Below are 17,074 nucleotides of genomic sequence, written 5' to 3'. Positions count from 1 at the left end.
AGAGCTGAAGTTGGGTGGGACTCTGTCCAGCATGGGTCTTAGAGCTAGCGGCACACCAGAGAGCATAGGCCAGTGACTGTTACCCTGATTTTCAGCCACACCCTCAGCTTTTCAGAAGCCATGTCCTGGAAGAGCCTTGCCCAAGAAACTCCCTTTACAAAACACAAAACAGTGGTCAGGCAGAAAAGTGGCCAGGTAGCCACAGAGTTCTGGAAGGCAGATGGCCAGAGTTCTAGAGAGCAAGTGGCCACGGAGGTCTAGAGAGCAGGTGCCCATGGAGTTCTGGAAAGCGGATGGCCATGGAGTTCTGGAAAGCAGATGGCCATGGAGTTCTGGAGGACAAGTGTCCATGGAGTTCTAGAGAGCAGGTTGTCACAGAGTTCTGGAGAGCAGGAGATCCGAAAAGGCTGGAATTGGAAAGTGAGGGAGGGACACAGACTGCCAGAGCTGCCCTGCCATACCGGCCGTGTGTCTCTGCAGTTCCAGGAATCTTATGTAAGGCTCATTTTCTGAAGCTTAAAACACAGATAACAGCTGCATCTCCCCCCCACCCCCCGATGGTGAAGGATAGGCTATTCACAGACTTGGCCCACAGCAAAGACTTCTGCATGTCTCTTACAGATCCATACTGGAGTGTGTGTCTCCCAGTATCTGACCGGGCCTTTAGGGCAAGCATGTGGATTCCCACAGCACAGACTCTCTCAAAAAGGAGAAAAGTACATCTGGAGGCTCATTAATCAGTTTTAAATGGACTCTTGTAAAAGAGGGAAAAATAGTAAAATGAAAGCCAGATTTAAATACGTGAATTGGGGCTGGGGTGTCGCTGTGTAGTAGAGCATGTGGCTTTTATGAGGCCTTGGGTTCCCTATCTCCAGCACTACAATTCATAAACAATTATTTTAAATGCCGCATTGACTAGTCATTTTAAAGAAACACAGTAGAAAGGCTTAGTATGTACTATTCTTTTTTTTTAAACATTCTTTTCTAGGAATACATGTAGTTTTTGTTGCCAAACTTAATTTTTAAGAGCATCTTTCTCTCCAGTCTTAGATTTTTTTTACTTACTTCTCCACATCATAAAGGTATATGTATTATTTACACAGCCACTTTACGTACATATACTCATGTGCATATACATACCAACACACATCTGTTAACATATACATGCAAAGAAAACAGCAAGAAAAATCCTCAGCTCAGAATCAACAGTTAGCAAGCTGTGAAATCTAACTTTGTTATTGTAATCTTTTTTTCAGGCAAAACTCCAAACCGAACCAACACACATTCAGATACATACACACATCCAAATACCCAAACCAAAACACACACACACACACACACACTCAGATTATTTTCCTAGAATCTGTCCCTCCACAGCTTGTGATTTCTCACTCCAGTTGGGAATACACGACGTGCCTGTCTGTGCCCCATGGCTGAGTCTACAGGGAAATCACTGTATCAAGGGAAGGGGGTTGGTTAAGAACTTCTTGACTTTGGCTTTTTCTTGGTTCTCTTATTAAATGAGCTAACTGCAAGGAAGCAGGGGTTCCTCTCAGATGACTGTGGTAACAGGGCATCTCGTCAGCTAGCGGTCAGCGGCGCTGCTCAGCCAGGCGGCTCTGGGAGAGGAGGGAGAGGAACTCTATCAAGGAATTCAGGGTAAGGAACAGTTTCCCATGAAATGTATTTTCCTTATAGTTCATATTTTTGTAATTTATAACGGGCTCAACGTTTTTATGGACAGGTTTGTTTCCAGGGAAGCTTATCCACAGCTGCTAGAAATCTGTGTCTTTGAAAGGAACAACGGGTTTTATTACAATAGGAAAGTGACATCCGAGGAAGGAGCCGCTGCGAGACAAGGCTTATCTAAGACTTTGCAGGAGTGACAGTTCACAGTAACCTGCCAATGCATCATCTCACTCTACCGTCTGCTTAAAGACATTAACCATGCAGGGGTGACTATAAAGAAAGCTGCTTGTTCTCCGAAACAGCTACTCTATATCCCTGGTCCAGCTGTATGCGTCGCCAATGATTTCATGAGGCTGTGTTGCTGGAAGCGAGGAGGCTCTTCTTGCCCGGGACTCCTCCGACGGGCTAATACCAAGGCCTGCTGGCAACTGCTTATTTAACAGTCTCCCACCACAGCTTCCCATCACTTCTTCCAGTCCTTCAGTGATGTGGCCAGTGTAAAGCTGGACATCACTGGCATTTAAGGTGGCGGTGGGATGGAACATTTCCATATCGTTGCTCTTTATGGCTCTCGTTTCTCTGTCATTGATGGTGAGTGCCCACTGATCAAGTGCCCCCAGTCAGCCCTTCATCATCATACATACATGTAAATGTCAGCAAGCCGATGAACCCTCTGCCCAGAGGTGTTCACCCTAATGCTGAATTGATTTTAAAGAAATCCTAAATCGTTTGTGTGCTGGCATCTGTAACTTTGCTTTTGATTTTTCCCCATTTTAAGGACTCTCCGCTCTTCTTATGTCTGATAAATATTCTCCGACATTCTTCTGAATTTTAAGAAATGGGATTCATGGCTTTATACTTCATTGTTTTTTTTTTTTTAAATCCCATCTGGAATCACTCAGATTAATCATGATGTCAAGCCTGTGAAGTGTGGCTGTAACTTTCCACTTTTCTAAATAATTAACCAATGGTTCTAAAATAATCCTGAAGGAGAAGGACCCTACACAACTTCATGTTGAGACGAATATGCAGAGGCTTCACACTGTTTCGGTCATGACAGAAAAAAAGGGGGGGGGGGGATTCTTGATCTGAGCTGAACTCCTTCACCAGTTAGTGTCGGCACCAAAACACACTCTCAGTGGAGGTTTACTGAGAACTTACCAGGGGACAGGCACCAAAACACACTCTCAGTAGAGGTTTACTGAGAACTCACCAGGGGACAGGCACTGCTCAAAGCACCTGATGTGGGTTAATTTATTCAGTCTCCTCAGCAACTCTGGGAGGGGAGTTGTGTGTGAACTGCCCTTCCCCTTCATAAAAAGCGGTAGGCAAAGCCTGGCTTAAGTATTCCACAATGAAATGAGATCACAAACCAAGTGAGAAATGCCACCTTGCTTTCAGATGTGGGACAGGGAAAGCGACAGCCCCTGCTACAATTTAACAGGAAGAAACTATCAAAGAAAAGCATCAGTTTAACTTATGGACTAAAAGGTTTTTCCTAATAGGTTTTTTTTCTTTTTCTTTTCAAATTAAGTAAGCATGTATGTCCCTTTTTATTCAAAGTAAGTTGTAAAGTAGAAAAATATAAGACTGTGTTACTTTACTGGCCTCAAGAAATTACTCATCCTCCTGGGACACAAAAAGCTATTCTCACATACTTATTAGTTTACAATAACTTTACAAGTTTTATAAGTTTGCACAACACGGGATCTTGACTGTAACTTGGGATTCTTTGAAAGACTTAGAATGTCTGATTTGACTTTTACCATTTTTTTTTTTTCGAGACAGGGTTTCTCTGTGTAGCTTTGCGCCTTTCCTGGAACTCGCTTTGGAGACCAGGCTGGCCTGGAACTCACAGAGATCCACCTGGCTCTGACTCCTGCCTCCCGAGTGCTGGGATTAAAGGCGTGCGCCACCACCGCCCGGCATTTTTTTTTTTTTTTTGGTTTGACTTTTACCATTTTTATACAAAAATAATAATAAACTCAGTTGTAATTTGGTCATTCTCAAAACTTGCATCATACTACATCCTTATAACACAGTAGCCAAGACTATCAAATTTAAAGCTTGTGCGTGGAATTTAAGAAACATTTGTTACTAAAATAAGCTTTAACATTGTAGGAAACAGCACATCTCTCTACTCCACAACACCATACACTGATATTCATTTTAGCAGTAAAAATAATCTAGAAAAGGAACAGAGATACAGAAATATGGAAATAGTTAAATGGTGAAATAACCTCCCAGAGAAATAGGGTTGAAATCATTAAAATTATACAGTATACAGCACCATAGAAGTAATGTAATAATTAGGAGAACTAGACAGGTTATAATAATTGCACTTAACATGATGAGCTTTGTTTTTTGCTGCTATAAAAAGTGTTATGAGGCCGGGCGGTGGTGGCGCACGCCTTTAATCCCAGCACTCGGGAGGCAGAGCCAGGCGGATCTCTGTGAGTTCGAGGCCAGCCTGGGCTACCAAGTGAGTCCCAGGAAAGGCGCAAAGCTACACAGAGAAACCCTGTCTCCAAAAACCAAAAAAAAAAAAAAAAAAAGTGTTATGAATACAGAAACATAGAAGAAAATACTTTAAAGAAAAACAATGGCTGCTCTGGGCAGAGAGGACTCTGGTAACTACTTTATTATTCAAATTCACTATACTGTGTGACTTTACAATTTGATAGGAAAACAAAACAGTTTATAGTATATGGCCACATGAATGAAATTGGATCTAGGCAGAAATAATTGTGTGTGTGTGTCAACAAAACACACAATGTACACTCCCTATCTCAGAAGCAGGCTCCAGGCTGCTGTATTCTGAAGTGATTACTCAAAACATGAAGTTTCTATATAGATGATGGTTGGAAATAGCTAATAAATACAAATACAAAGAAAACAATGAAAGTGAAACCAATGGAATGCTATAAAAGCATAACAGAGCACAAGAAATTAAGACCAAGAGGACAGAGAATCAGAGAAAAGGGTGAAGACAAAAAGGAACACATTGTTTCAAAAGCTCAAAATGGAATAAAACAGCTAAGGAGTTTATTACAAAATCAGAAGTTATCATATTCTTTTGCTCTCACAAGTAAATTCAATGAAAAGTTAATGTTTTAATTTTTATGTTTTTTTATATAGAATTGTGCCCTTTAGGATGACATGTCATTAAAATGCTAGCTTCATAATGAACTCAGAAGTCCTTCAGGCCGAGCAAATCCCACTGACACCGTCAGAGTCACACGTGGACACTAGGGATGTGTACCTTGACTTTCCGTTTACTCAAAGAAAATACATATCCCGCCATCATGTCATCACCTGTGATGTGTCCAACAGGACAGTTTCAATACCTGATTTCCACTGTTTTACACAAGCAATCCCCAGCCGATAACATTAGACGCTGTGCACTGCTAACGTTTAAACAAGCTTTCCATAGGATTACATTTCACAGATGTTCCGTGCACAAAAAGAGAAATCTTAGCAAAATCTTCCTGAATCCCAGCAGCGTAAATATGTCACGGGTACCTCAAAACTCAAAGACTTCTAGAAGAACCCATCTCAACCTCCTAATGTATGAAAAAAGTATTGTGATGCAGACGCAGTCAAAACGAAATGTTCAATTTTTCCTGAAAGGAACCTAAAACTAAGCATTTTACAGCTTTTATCTCCATTTTAAATATACTGAAATACAGGTCCCATTTTTATATACTGGGAGTACCGCCAAAGACATCATAGGAAAAAAAAATTTTTTTCTGCATCTTAAAAACCAGAACAATTTAGCCATGCAAATATTTACCTAGTATCTAAATTATAAGAAAGAGTAAATTTTACTCTAAAGGAGTGTTTAAAGAAGATTTTTAAAACCCCGTGGGGACACTAACAAAAGCTCAGCAGCTGCAAGTCATCTACAACATTAGGTTCTTGACAAGGATGCAGCGCGCATGTCCTCAGAAACATTCTGACCGTAAGGCTGGTGCCCTTAGCAAATCGGCACAGGCGTGATGACCAGCAGAGAGGCGACTTCCATTCGTATCACTGATAAAAAGATGCCCACGTGATCACATGACTTCAGTAATCGGTCAATTAAATATTATTCCAGAGATGATGAATGACAGGCAAGCATATCTTAAAGTGACAAGCAGCAAGCTTGGTGGGTGGAGGTTTGAACTGCACAGAAAAGTATGAATAAAGTGTGGGCATCAGTGAGATCTAAAAAGCCTGGATGAGTGAGCCCTCCAGCCATCTCACAGTGCAGGGAAAATCAATAAAGAAAGAACGATGCCATGATTATAGTAAGCTCCACACACTGTGAGTTTTTACTGCACAGGGTCAGGAGGAGAGTTTTTTGTTTTTGTTTTTTGTTTTTTGTTTTTTTTTTTTTTTTGGACAAATTAGGAGAGTACCTGCCTCCAGCACGGTACAGGTTCAGAGCTTCTTTTGTAGTGAGTTGTGTACAAATCCACAGTGGTCCTTGAACCATCCAGCTCATTTCAAGCTAAAAATAAAACAGAAACTCAAAGTCTCCGTTACAACCCTAGAAGCTAAACTAAGATATGAAGTGCAATTTCCAAGGGAAAAATAACTCCTATTTTAAGATTTCCCAATCACACTAACACCCAAAATTTATTGTTCAAATAAACAACTTAAATACACCAAAACATCACCCCCCCACACACACACACATAACAGAGAAACTGTATGAGAATTTAACTTTCTGCCAAGCAGCTAATAAAGAAATGAGTTCTTACTTATGCTTTCAAAATTATGACAAAATACAGTATGCACATATAAAACTGCAGCTCCAGACAGAGGGAAAAATTGGATTTGAAACTTCAGTATTTTTTTTTCTTAGCTTGAGACTATCCTTACAACCAAAAATTCCCCAAGCAGGGATAGTTTCTGTCAGGAAACAAATATTTCCAAGCAAGAGTCCAGACTCACTGAGATTCTGCAGATTTCTTTCCTGTTCAAGAATGAACCTGTATTGCTTTTTTGGGGGGAAATGCTTCTAAATATTCTCTTCACAAATTCTATCGCATGGAAAACATCACAGTGGTGTATTTCAACACTGCTGCACTACCCTGCCTAGCAACCTTACTAAGTGAGTCGACCACTGGACTACATGGGAATTTTCACTCGACTTATAAAATCAGCTGTTCTTAAACACAAGGAAACCATGGGGAAAAATAAGAGCCAGCCTTAAGAAAAGCACACAGACACAGAGAGATAAACAGCAACTTTTTTAAAAAAGTAATATCATGGAGTTCTGGTTTTATTATTTAACTTTAGGCTAAATACTTTGGTTAAATAGAATGGGCAGTCTAGGTCCCAAAACTGATCTTGTTTTAAAAGAATGCAGTGTGTGCTCCAGCAAGGACAGAAGCACCGAAAATTCAACTCTGCAGGAAATCATTTGCAGCAAAGAGTTAGAACACACATGCTTGATGCACAGCGCCTCCTGAACTGATTATAACAAGATTCCTATAATGAATTAGCCAGAGGAAGATATCCAATGATTCATACCAATGTTAGAAAACTGCTTCCTACTGATTATTTTGGGCTCAGGCAAGAAAAAAAAAATAGGTTTTTAGAAAGCTCTTCTAATGGGGACAAACACAAAAGCCGGAACACACCAGCTTCCACATCGCTCACCAAAGTGAACGAATTGTTCAAACCTTTAGTTCTAGTCATTTGTGTAAATATGTAGCAAACACACATGTATGCCATATACCAACCAATGATAATCTCTATATGTTCCTCATATACACATGTAGGATACATACACATATACACCATGTATCTATCAAAGGCAATCCTTAATGTGGGCAGCTCCTGACTTACAGGGATTCCACTTTAAAATGTGTTACAATTCCTCTTTGCTGCGTTCTATTGATTTATCTTCATATAATTATAAAACTTTACACAGACTACAAACAGTTTACATTGATCATCCATCTAGCGTCTTCCTGCTTTCCAATAAAATAGCCAAATCTTTTTCACTGATGACAACACTGACCTTTAGGAAACCGGTTCCATGCCAGTCAGAATCATATCACACAGTAAATCCAACCAGTGAAGCCTCAGTCAATAAAGGTTTAAGGCACAAGCTGCAGGGTGGAACACACCTGTAATCACAGCACTCAAGAGACGGAAGCCAGGAGACACAAGAGGGTGGCTGCTCCTCTGGAGCTGGAGTTCTAAGAGACTGCGAGCCACCCAGTAGGGAGCTGGGAACCAAAGCTGTGTTTTCTCCAAGAGCAGGACACACTCTTAACTGCTAAGACATCTTTCCAGTCTGTTCTCAGAAAGTGAATCCAGGTTTAAGATTAGGGGGCTACCCACACACTGCTTTGTGCTTGATTTTCATGTACTTCAAACAAAGTGAAAATCACCAAATGTCTCTCCCGGGTTGTGTCAGTACACGACGCCATGATCTGGTGTTGGAATCAAAGACGCTGGTCCAGGGATATCCTTTCTGCAAGGTAGAAAACGTCTGTTTTTCCTTCTCTGGATACGGAAGCAGATGACAGAGGGGAACAGTCCTAAAACAAGCCACAACCTTAGCTACTCTACTAATTAATCTTTGGAAAAGGTCAGGCAGAAAGGCCAGATTCCTAGGTGTTTTTCCAGAGATGTCTCAGAGCCAGATAAATGTGTGATCTGGCAAGGATGAACACAAACCTATCCCGTACAAGCCAAAGCTCTTCCAAACAAGTTAACTACAGTGTGTCTGGGGAAGTAAGAGTGTGTGCTGGGACAGGCTTATCACAGAATGTTGTGATCCCTTAGAGGTACACTCAAAATGCCTGAAATGCTAAGAACCAGTTCCACCCAGCTAACTCGGGCCATTTGGATTATTTCTCTTAGAGAAACAGTGGACATGGAAAATAGGTCAACAATCCAAAGGGGATTCTTCTCTTCAAAGCAACAATTACCGCAGACAGATCCAAAGTATTAGAAAAGCCAAGTGGTATAACTCATGACTATAATCCCAATACTCAGGAAGCTAAAGCAAGAGGATCATGAATCTGAGATAGCCTGGACAAATACCATAATCCTGCTTCAAAAAAAAAAAAAAAAAGCCAAAAACAAGGGGCTGGAGAGACAGCTCAGCAGTTAAGAGCACTAGCTGCTTTTTCAGAGGACTCTCCTTCAATTTCCAGCACCCACATGGCAGCTCACAACCACCTGTAACTCCAGTTCCAAGGGATCTGTTGCCCTCTTCTGGCCTCAGAGGGCACTGTATGCACCTGGTACACAGGCATACCTGCAGGCAGAACTCGCACACACACACACACACACACACACACACACACACACACACACTCACACATCACAGAAGGCAACAGTCTTCCCACCCTCCCCCCATATTGCCCAGCTATCTGGCCAAGATTATTGTGGAAATTCTTCTTGGTACAAAATAATAATATTCAAAGTATCTGTCCTGGGAGTAGTAAAGCAAAGCAGATCACTATGTGGGTGAGCTGTCTCTAATAAGCCTTGACAGAATGAAGACTAAGAACATTGCCCATAGGCTGTCCAAGAGTCCCCGTGTCAAGCTGAAGACCTTCCCTTCCAGTCTTCATTTATATGTTTGCATTGTGAAAAGCTGCTGGGCTTTGGCAAGTGCATTCCATCACAGCTCACGCTGTTCTCACCCCTCCTCCTGATTCTTGGCAGAATCATCCCTTCCTCCTTGTACCTTGTCTTCCACTTGTCTCTCCTGGTTTCTATCCTGCTTGCCTCCGGGCTCTCCTCTCATCAGGACCACCACTCAGTCTCTGGCTGCCTCATCTAGCTTCATCGTTTTAATAGACTCTGATAGTCACAGCTTCCAGACTGATGGCCTCGACGCCTGTTCCTCCCATATTTGTCCCACTGCCAATTCCACATGGATGTCTTCACCACACTGTGTCCAAAACAGAATACTCAGGCAGATCACTCCTCCAATCTTGCCTATCTCAGTAAACATTTAACTCCATTCCTGTAGTTACAATGACCCAAACCATATACTCACACTCAGCTCTCCTATGTCCAGAATCTGGTCTTCCTTCTACCTCCAGTGGAAATACCTTTGTTCAACGCACATCATTTCTTACCTGAATTACTACACTGTTTCTCTGCTTCTGCCCTGTTCCCTTCCAGATCCTCACCCCATCAGCCACTGTGACCCTTAAAATGAGGGTCAGGTCATGTTACCACCTTGCTCAGGACCTGTCGATAATTTCCTGCCTTCTATAAAGTAACAGCTAAGTGCTTCCTACATTTGTCATGTGTTGTTGCACAGACTTAGCTTCTGTTCACTCTGTTCTGGCCACACGGGCCTGTGGTGGTATTGTGTTCCCCAAAATATTGTGCACCCTAATAAACTTATCTGGGGTCAGAGACAGAATAGCCACTAGATACAAAGGCTAGAAAATAGTGGCACACCTGCCTTTAATCCTAGCACTCCAGAGGTAGAAATCCCTCTGGATCTCTGTGAGTTCAAGGCCACATTGAAAACAGCCAGGCATGGTGACTCACGCCTTTAATCCCAGAAAGCGAGCCTTTAATCCCAGGGAGTGGTGGTAGAAAGCAGAAAGGTTTATAAGGCGTGGAGACCAGAAACTAGAAGCATTTGGCCTGGTTAAGCATTTGGCTGGTTAAGCTTTTAGGTTTTGAGCAGCAATTCAGCTGAGACCCATTCTGGATGAGGACTCAGAGGCCTCCAGTCTGAGGAAACAAGACCAGCTGAGGATCTGGTGAGGTGAGGTAGCTGTGGCTTGTTCTGGCTCTCTGATCTTCCAGTTTACCCCAATACCTGGTCTCAGGTTTGATTGTATTAATAAGAACTTTGAAGATTCCTGCTACACAGGCCCTCTTGCACAGGCTCCTTCAGGTGCAGCAGATATCCTGCTTAGGTCTTGCACCATGCTTATTCCATACTTAGATGCTATTCCCTACAATGTCCCGCCTCAACTGTCCAGATCTTTTCAGGGAGACTCTCCTTCATCACTGTGTTTTCTTCTCAGTACTTACTACCATCTTATGGGTTATACACAGTTGCCCCTCCTCACTGCCAATTGGTCAATTTTACATCTTATGCTCCAATAATTATATCATTTATTTACCTCCCAACAGGGACAGCGACCTTTTTTTGTTTTTTCTTTTGGAAAAAAAACACATGGTAATAGCTGTGCATCTCTTCATGACCCCCAGTGCCCATGCTCTTGGGCCGTCCTCCCACACTGACTCTACCTTGGCCAGGAGACCTATTCTAGTCCCTAAAAGGACTTTAATCGCAGGAGCACTCCTGGAGTGCTGCTTTCTCTTGCTGAAGTCAGGAACCCTGAGAACCCTGTTTGGCAAGCTTCCTGGGGCATGAAAGACCACACAAGGGACTTGGGAAATGGCTTAGTAGGTAGAGAACCTGAGTTATGATCCTCAGCACCTATGTTAAAAGCCAGACATGGTAGAATGCACATACAAAATGGTGGGAGCAGGCATGTCTCTGAGTCTTGGTAGCCAGCTAATGCTAAATCAGTGAGCTCCATGTTCAGTGAGAAATCCTGTCTCAAAAAATAAGTTAGAGCATGATTAAGGAAGATACTTGACATTGACCTCAGGCTTTCAGCACATGTGCATGCACGTGTGCTCGCAGACACACACACACACACACACACACACACACACACACACACACACACACACACACACAAGCTCACTTGGCTAAACTCCCCACAAATCAGACAGACCCCAGCCACCAGACTGCAAAGACCCACCAAGCTGAGCCTGGGCAGAACCACGGAACTGACTTCAGATTCACAGGCCTTGGGGCTTGTGTGGAACTGTTGGGGATTTCAGGGAATGAAAGAGCAGGTGCCAGGCCACAGAGCAGTGGGTACATTGCACCTCTCTGAAAAGGCAGAACAGTGTTCTGTTATGAAGGCAGAACCCCTCTCTCTCTGGTGCCCCAAATCTTAGACTTTTCTGTAAATTCATGTGATGGTTGATGATATGAGACCTTAAGGATGAGAAATGGGAACGCCGTGTGTTTCAGAATGTCTGGTATGTTTTACAAAACCAAAACCCAAAGAGCAGCTGCAGGGAAGCAGACTACAGTTGTTGTCTTTATACAGAAGTGGGATGAATCCAGAAGCAGGAATTGTATCTTTTGGTTCTTAGGTGAACACCATATACTTCCCAGGCCTTAGTCTAATTGTCATAGAATGGATAAATATCCCAACCTCAATGTATTGGAGATGATATACATACCAAATACCTAGTACAGTATCCACCTGAACTCCTCAGTAACCAAGAGATCCTATCACCACACATGAGAGTGTTAATCTTAAAAGAAGGCTGAAAGGCAGATGCTTAGCCCTGTGTTTCCACAGTACCACCCCCTTGCTGAGCACAGAATTTGTTGGCTAAACATAGCAAGGGTAGGAAAGGCTGGAAGTGAAATGCAGAGGAAGACAATCTTGCTGCCTTTAATGATTTCTAGACATCTTTGCTTCTGTTTATAACATCCCCCAGCATCTCTAAACTAGAAAGCATTTCTAAAGCCATACATTAGAGACTAATCATAAGGCTTAACTGTATTTGTGTTATTTATGGGGTGGAAATAACATATCATAAGAAGATGTATGGAAGAAGTGATTTGAGAGGAAGAAATTTATTCAGAGCATTGAACAATCCCAGTGAACTCAACTGCTTAGAAAAGTCCAGAAACCAGCACTGAGAAAAGTTATTATTAACACCATCAGTGTGTGTGCTCATCCTCTATCAAGAAGCATATAATCATTTACAAAGCTGTATGGAACGCTCCCGGCGTAATACCTACAGTGCACTGTAGAATCCTCTGTATCCAGCCCGCCAAGCCTGTAATACAAGGTTCCTGCTTGCCTAGGTGTTGGAGCATGCTCACACAAACATGCTGATTTAAAGGGAACAATGTAATTATGTTGAAGAAAGCAACAGAAAGCAAAGAAATCTTCTTCTACGGCCAATTGCTCACCTATGTAGGTTCCGCTGCTGTTACCGTCATCTCCGGCATCTTCTGGGTAGAAGAAGGTAAAAGCCAACAGAACAGAAGTCAGGAGACAAAGCAGAATGGTTAGGAGCCCAGCCCCAGATGCCAAAAGTCCATTACTGGAAACAATCATGGAACGCACAGCATGGAGCAGCCCTGACAATGGCATTCTTAGAAAACATTTTGTTTTCAGTTTAAGTTCAGGTGTTTTGAGACCTCATGCAGGGTTTGTTTTTTGTTTTTTTTTTCCCCCCTTTCAACCTTCTTCAGAGGTTCCTTGATGCAGTTCCAAAGAAAATGATTTTTTAAATTATCTGAAATGTTTATATTTTCACAGTAAAGAAAATTACGCCAGTTGACTCCCAAAGTAAATGTACTTTCATAAATCAGCTCTTTGATAATATGTAAAATAGAGCATTTACTTTGGCTGGCTGGAGTAGACAGAAAGGTGAGACTAAAATACACCCTTGCTGACAGGTACTGATCCCAAGTTGGGAAGGGAGAGAAGAATAACATTGTAGTTTCATTAAAAAAAACATAGAACAAATAAAACATTTAAAATTAAACATTGTGTTACTGTTTGGGGGAATTAGGTGACTTCTGGCCTACACTTGTCTTAAAGCAGTGAAGTAGCTGTTGTTTGTCCCAGAACAGTCACACACACACACACACACACACACCCCTGGAATAGACCAAGCAGATACCTAGGCTCTGAGAAGGCCAGAGCACCTGCCTGTCGCCACACAACAGCATTAAAAACACTGCTTTTTCCATTTACCTTTACTTAAGGCTAGTGACAGAGATGTAAGCACACTGTGTAAACTGTGATTATATGTTAGCTAGTTCTTCCATATGAAGGAAAAAAAAAAAACACTACATCTCTTTCCAAAACAAAGTCCAACCATGATTTTTGATACTGAAAAATGGAAGTTTGTACTCATAAAGAGCACTCTGCCACAACTGCTTGATATATCTGATTCAATCCTACACTAATATTCACTAAGTAAAACTGTTAACCACACAGGGGAATTGTATACATGTACCTTTAATTTCCTCTGAGAAGCATAAAGAGAATGAAAAAGAAGATGGTTACACTGACAGAAAATACAATGGAAGTAGAAAGATCCAAATCAAAACAACTCAAATAAAATCTACCTACCACATTCAACTGATTCCTCATCTTAGAAAAGCCAAAGGAGGGAAAATACATATATTTAAACATCGCAATAGTAGACAGTGCTGCAGCTGCATGTACAGAATGTATACATTTTAGCAAAGACACCGAGTGGTCACAGAGCTATAGTCAGCCACCAAATGGGAAAAAAAGAACTAGAAAAAAAAAAGGTCAACATTTTTACTCAAATCTTTTAATAGATTGGTTGGTTCATAAATCAACCTGTTCAATATGGTGAAAAAGCTTCATGAAGAGTAATCGATCAAATGAAGAAAGGATCTTCGAAACAAGCAAGTTTGCCCTGGACAGGTCTAAGTGTTCTGTAATTTCAACACCATCCTGACAAGTCAATTATCACATATATTATTTCATGGAAGATATTTTAATTTTTTTTAACTTGAGACATGTCACCGTATAGCCCTGGCTGGCCTGTAACTCAATTATGCTCCCTTCCTCCCTCCATTACTTCCTGTCCATCTTTACCTTGTCCTCTCCCACATCTCTCATACTCTCCTTCCCTTCTTAGTTTCTTATCTTTTTGTTTTTCCCTAGCTTCCACCTGAAAACATACATGCTGTATTCATTTTTTGTGAAGTGGTTTATCTCACTTAACATTGTGATATGCTATTTATCCATTTCCAGCAAACGATATTTTATTCTTCTTTATGACTTAGTAAAAACCTTCATAACACATCCCATTTTCTTTTCCCATTCATTTGTTGATGAGTATCCAGACTGAATCTATAACTTGGCTGCCACAGATAGTACCATAATCAACATGGATATACAGTTATCTCTACAATAAATATTATTATTATTATTTGTGTGTGTGTGCACGCGCGTGCGCGCGCCACAGTGCACAAGTGAAGATCAGAGGACAACTCCATGGAGTTGGGCCTCTCCTACTTTTCTGTGGGTTCTAGGGATTGAACTCAGGTTGTCAGGCTTACATAGCAAGCCCCTTTACCCATTGAGTCATCTTGCTGGCATAGCCTTTCATCCTTTTAGTTATCTGCCAAACAAACAGTATGGCTGGATTATATGGAAGTTCTATTTATTTAATTTTTTTTTAGATGGAGTCTTTCTGTGTAGCCCTGGAACTCACTAGGCAGAGCAAGATAATCTGGAACTTGAAAGGGTCCTGCTCTCTCTGCCTCCCAAGTTTTAGGACTCCAGGTATGTGCCACATGCCCAGGCTTGTCTTAATTTTTGAAGAACCACAATGAAAAGGACTTTTAAAAAGAATCCTTTATTCATGAATTACTAATAAGATAGCAACTTAAAAGGTTGGCTAGGAGACTTCTCTCCAGTAAAGAAAGGGAAATATATTGGCAACATACCCTTAGCAAAATCTCACCCTGACTCAAGGTGGAACATTCTTCACTGCCTGGCCATATAGAGTGAACAGGGGTGATGAAAACCTCCCACAACTACAGAACAGCAGCCATAGGTAATGGCTCAGGGAAGGTGAATACCGCTGGGTCAGTTCTACATGACCGCCGTTATCAAATATGATAAGCAAAGATTATTATTCAGGCTCACGCTATGAGCTACTCAAATTAGGATTTATGCATATTTCTCACTAGTTCTGACATGCTAAATGCATCTGAAACAAATGATCGGAAAACAAAGAATAAACTGCGTGATCAGTTAGCAACACCAGACATTGAGGCCATGCAAAATGACTTGAGAATCATTGTGCTGTGCATGGTAAAACACACATGTAATCCAGCACTCATTGGCTGAGGTAGGAGGATTGCATTGAGCTTGAGGCCAGCCTGAGAAATAGAGTGAGTACCAGGGATAGATACCAAGACCCTATCTCACCAAACAAACACATATAACAACAAAAATCCATCAATGTAAAAATCTCATGTACTGGATTGAAAAGTAGATTGCTAAATCTTGCACATGTCTTTCTTGACAGGAATTATAGAATAAGTTGAACCTTACACCTCTGGTTAAAGACTCAACATCATGGTGATCAGATGATTAAGGCCACAGAGGTAAACAAAAACTTGGAATGCCAATAATCAACCCACAATGAACGTTTTATATTACAAATAGTGTACTTATTTCACATTCCAATAAAAAGTCATAAATCCATATGCTCAATGAATTCAGAAGATTGTTTCTCCATACAGTTATTGGGGAGAATGCTATGATTTTTTTAAGCATAGTAAAATTAGAGACACACATCCAACAGGAAGTCTGTACTTAATGAATCTCACATGGAAAAGGCAAAGGATTCCGCTAGAATTGCAAGGTTTGAAAAATGAGGAAAAATATACAAAGTGTTAATCTCAGAAGAAAGCTGGGGTAAGCTATTTAACATTCCAACAGTTCCATGAGGATAGGACCACTAGCCCCAATATACAGACGGAAACACACCCATGTAGTGAAATACAAAGGCTGTGGACCCAGAAGCCTGGCCACATGTGTTTAAGCACAAATGCCAAATGTTCATATCAGAACCATTTTGCAATTATTCAAGATGAGCTAGAGAATCCACTAGCAGAGGATGGTTCCCTGTTTCCTCCATGTCACCTGTACATCACCATCACCACCAACACTTGCTCTTGCCCCTTTCCTGTAGCTTCAACAGCCCCGTGTGCTTCCCAGGAGGACTTGGAAAGGTTAGCTCCTGCTCCCATGTTATCAGGATTCTATGGCTTACTGATCTCAAGCACTGGAGAACAGGACACGGAGGCTATAAAACCACAGAGGAATGGCTCCCAAGGAAACCAGAGGATGGACTGGGAATGCTGGAGGGGAGGATGCCCTGAGCTGTGCACGGCAGAGCTGCGGTCAGCTTCTCTTCTGTTAGCAAGGGGGCACCTGCTTTCCTAGGTCCCCTCAGCCCTCTGACTGCAGTGTGACTAAACCATGACCACAGATCAGACCCCTAACTGTGAGCAGACTCTTCCCAACATGCCACTGGGTCTCCAGGAGGAACTGCATAGGTTGGAACCCTTCAAACTAGAAGAATCTTCCCCGAGACTTTTTCAGAAGTGATACCATCAGCTAGACAGAGAACCTACTGAGTCGGAATCATGTGAACCACTGGATGTAAAATTGACAGCCTAGCTCATCAGCACCTCTTCTCACAAAGCTCTGACCTGTGGAATCTTCCCAACAGTATCACTGAAGATCACGGTGTTATAGCTAGGACCCAGGTTGCCAAAGGTCCACAGTGCCAA

The 17,074-nt window shown here is 41.8% G+C and overlaps 1 protein-coding gene and 1 long non-coding RNA gene across 2 annotated transcripts in view; one reads left to right on the top strand and one right to left on the bottom strand.

Annotated features, from left to right (window-relative positions):
* The window catches only part of Mpp7 (MAGUK p55 scaffold protein 7), a 212,670-nt gene that overhangs the window by 29,756 nt on the left and 165,840 nt on the right, over nucleotides 1–17,074 (bottom strand). The gene's annotated exons all lie outside the window — the stretch shown is intronic.
* Nucleotides 14,946–15,938, top strand: LOC143273363 (uncharacterized). The gene is made up of 2 exons (XR_013051424.1): nucleotides 14,946–15,050; nucleotides 15,802–15,938. It is a non-coding gene; the product is annotated as an uncharacterized LOC143273363 (long non-coding RNA).

Source organism: Peromyscus maniculatus, chromosome 5, assembly GCF_049852395.1.
Source record: "Peromyscus maniculatus bairdii isolate BWxNUB_F1_BW_parent chromosome 5, HU_Pman_BW_mat_3.1, whole genome shotgun sequence".
NCBI classification, from domain to species: domain Eukaryota; kingdom Metazoa; phylum Chordata; class Mammalia; order Rodentia; family Cricetidae; genus Peromyscus; species Peromyscus maniculatus.
This window is presented reverse-complemented; position numbering and strand designations above follow the sequence as displayed.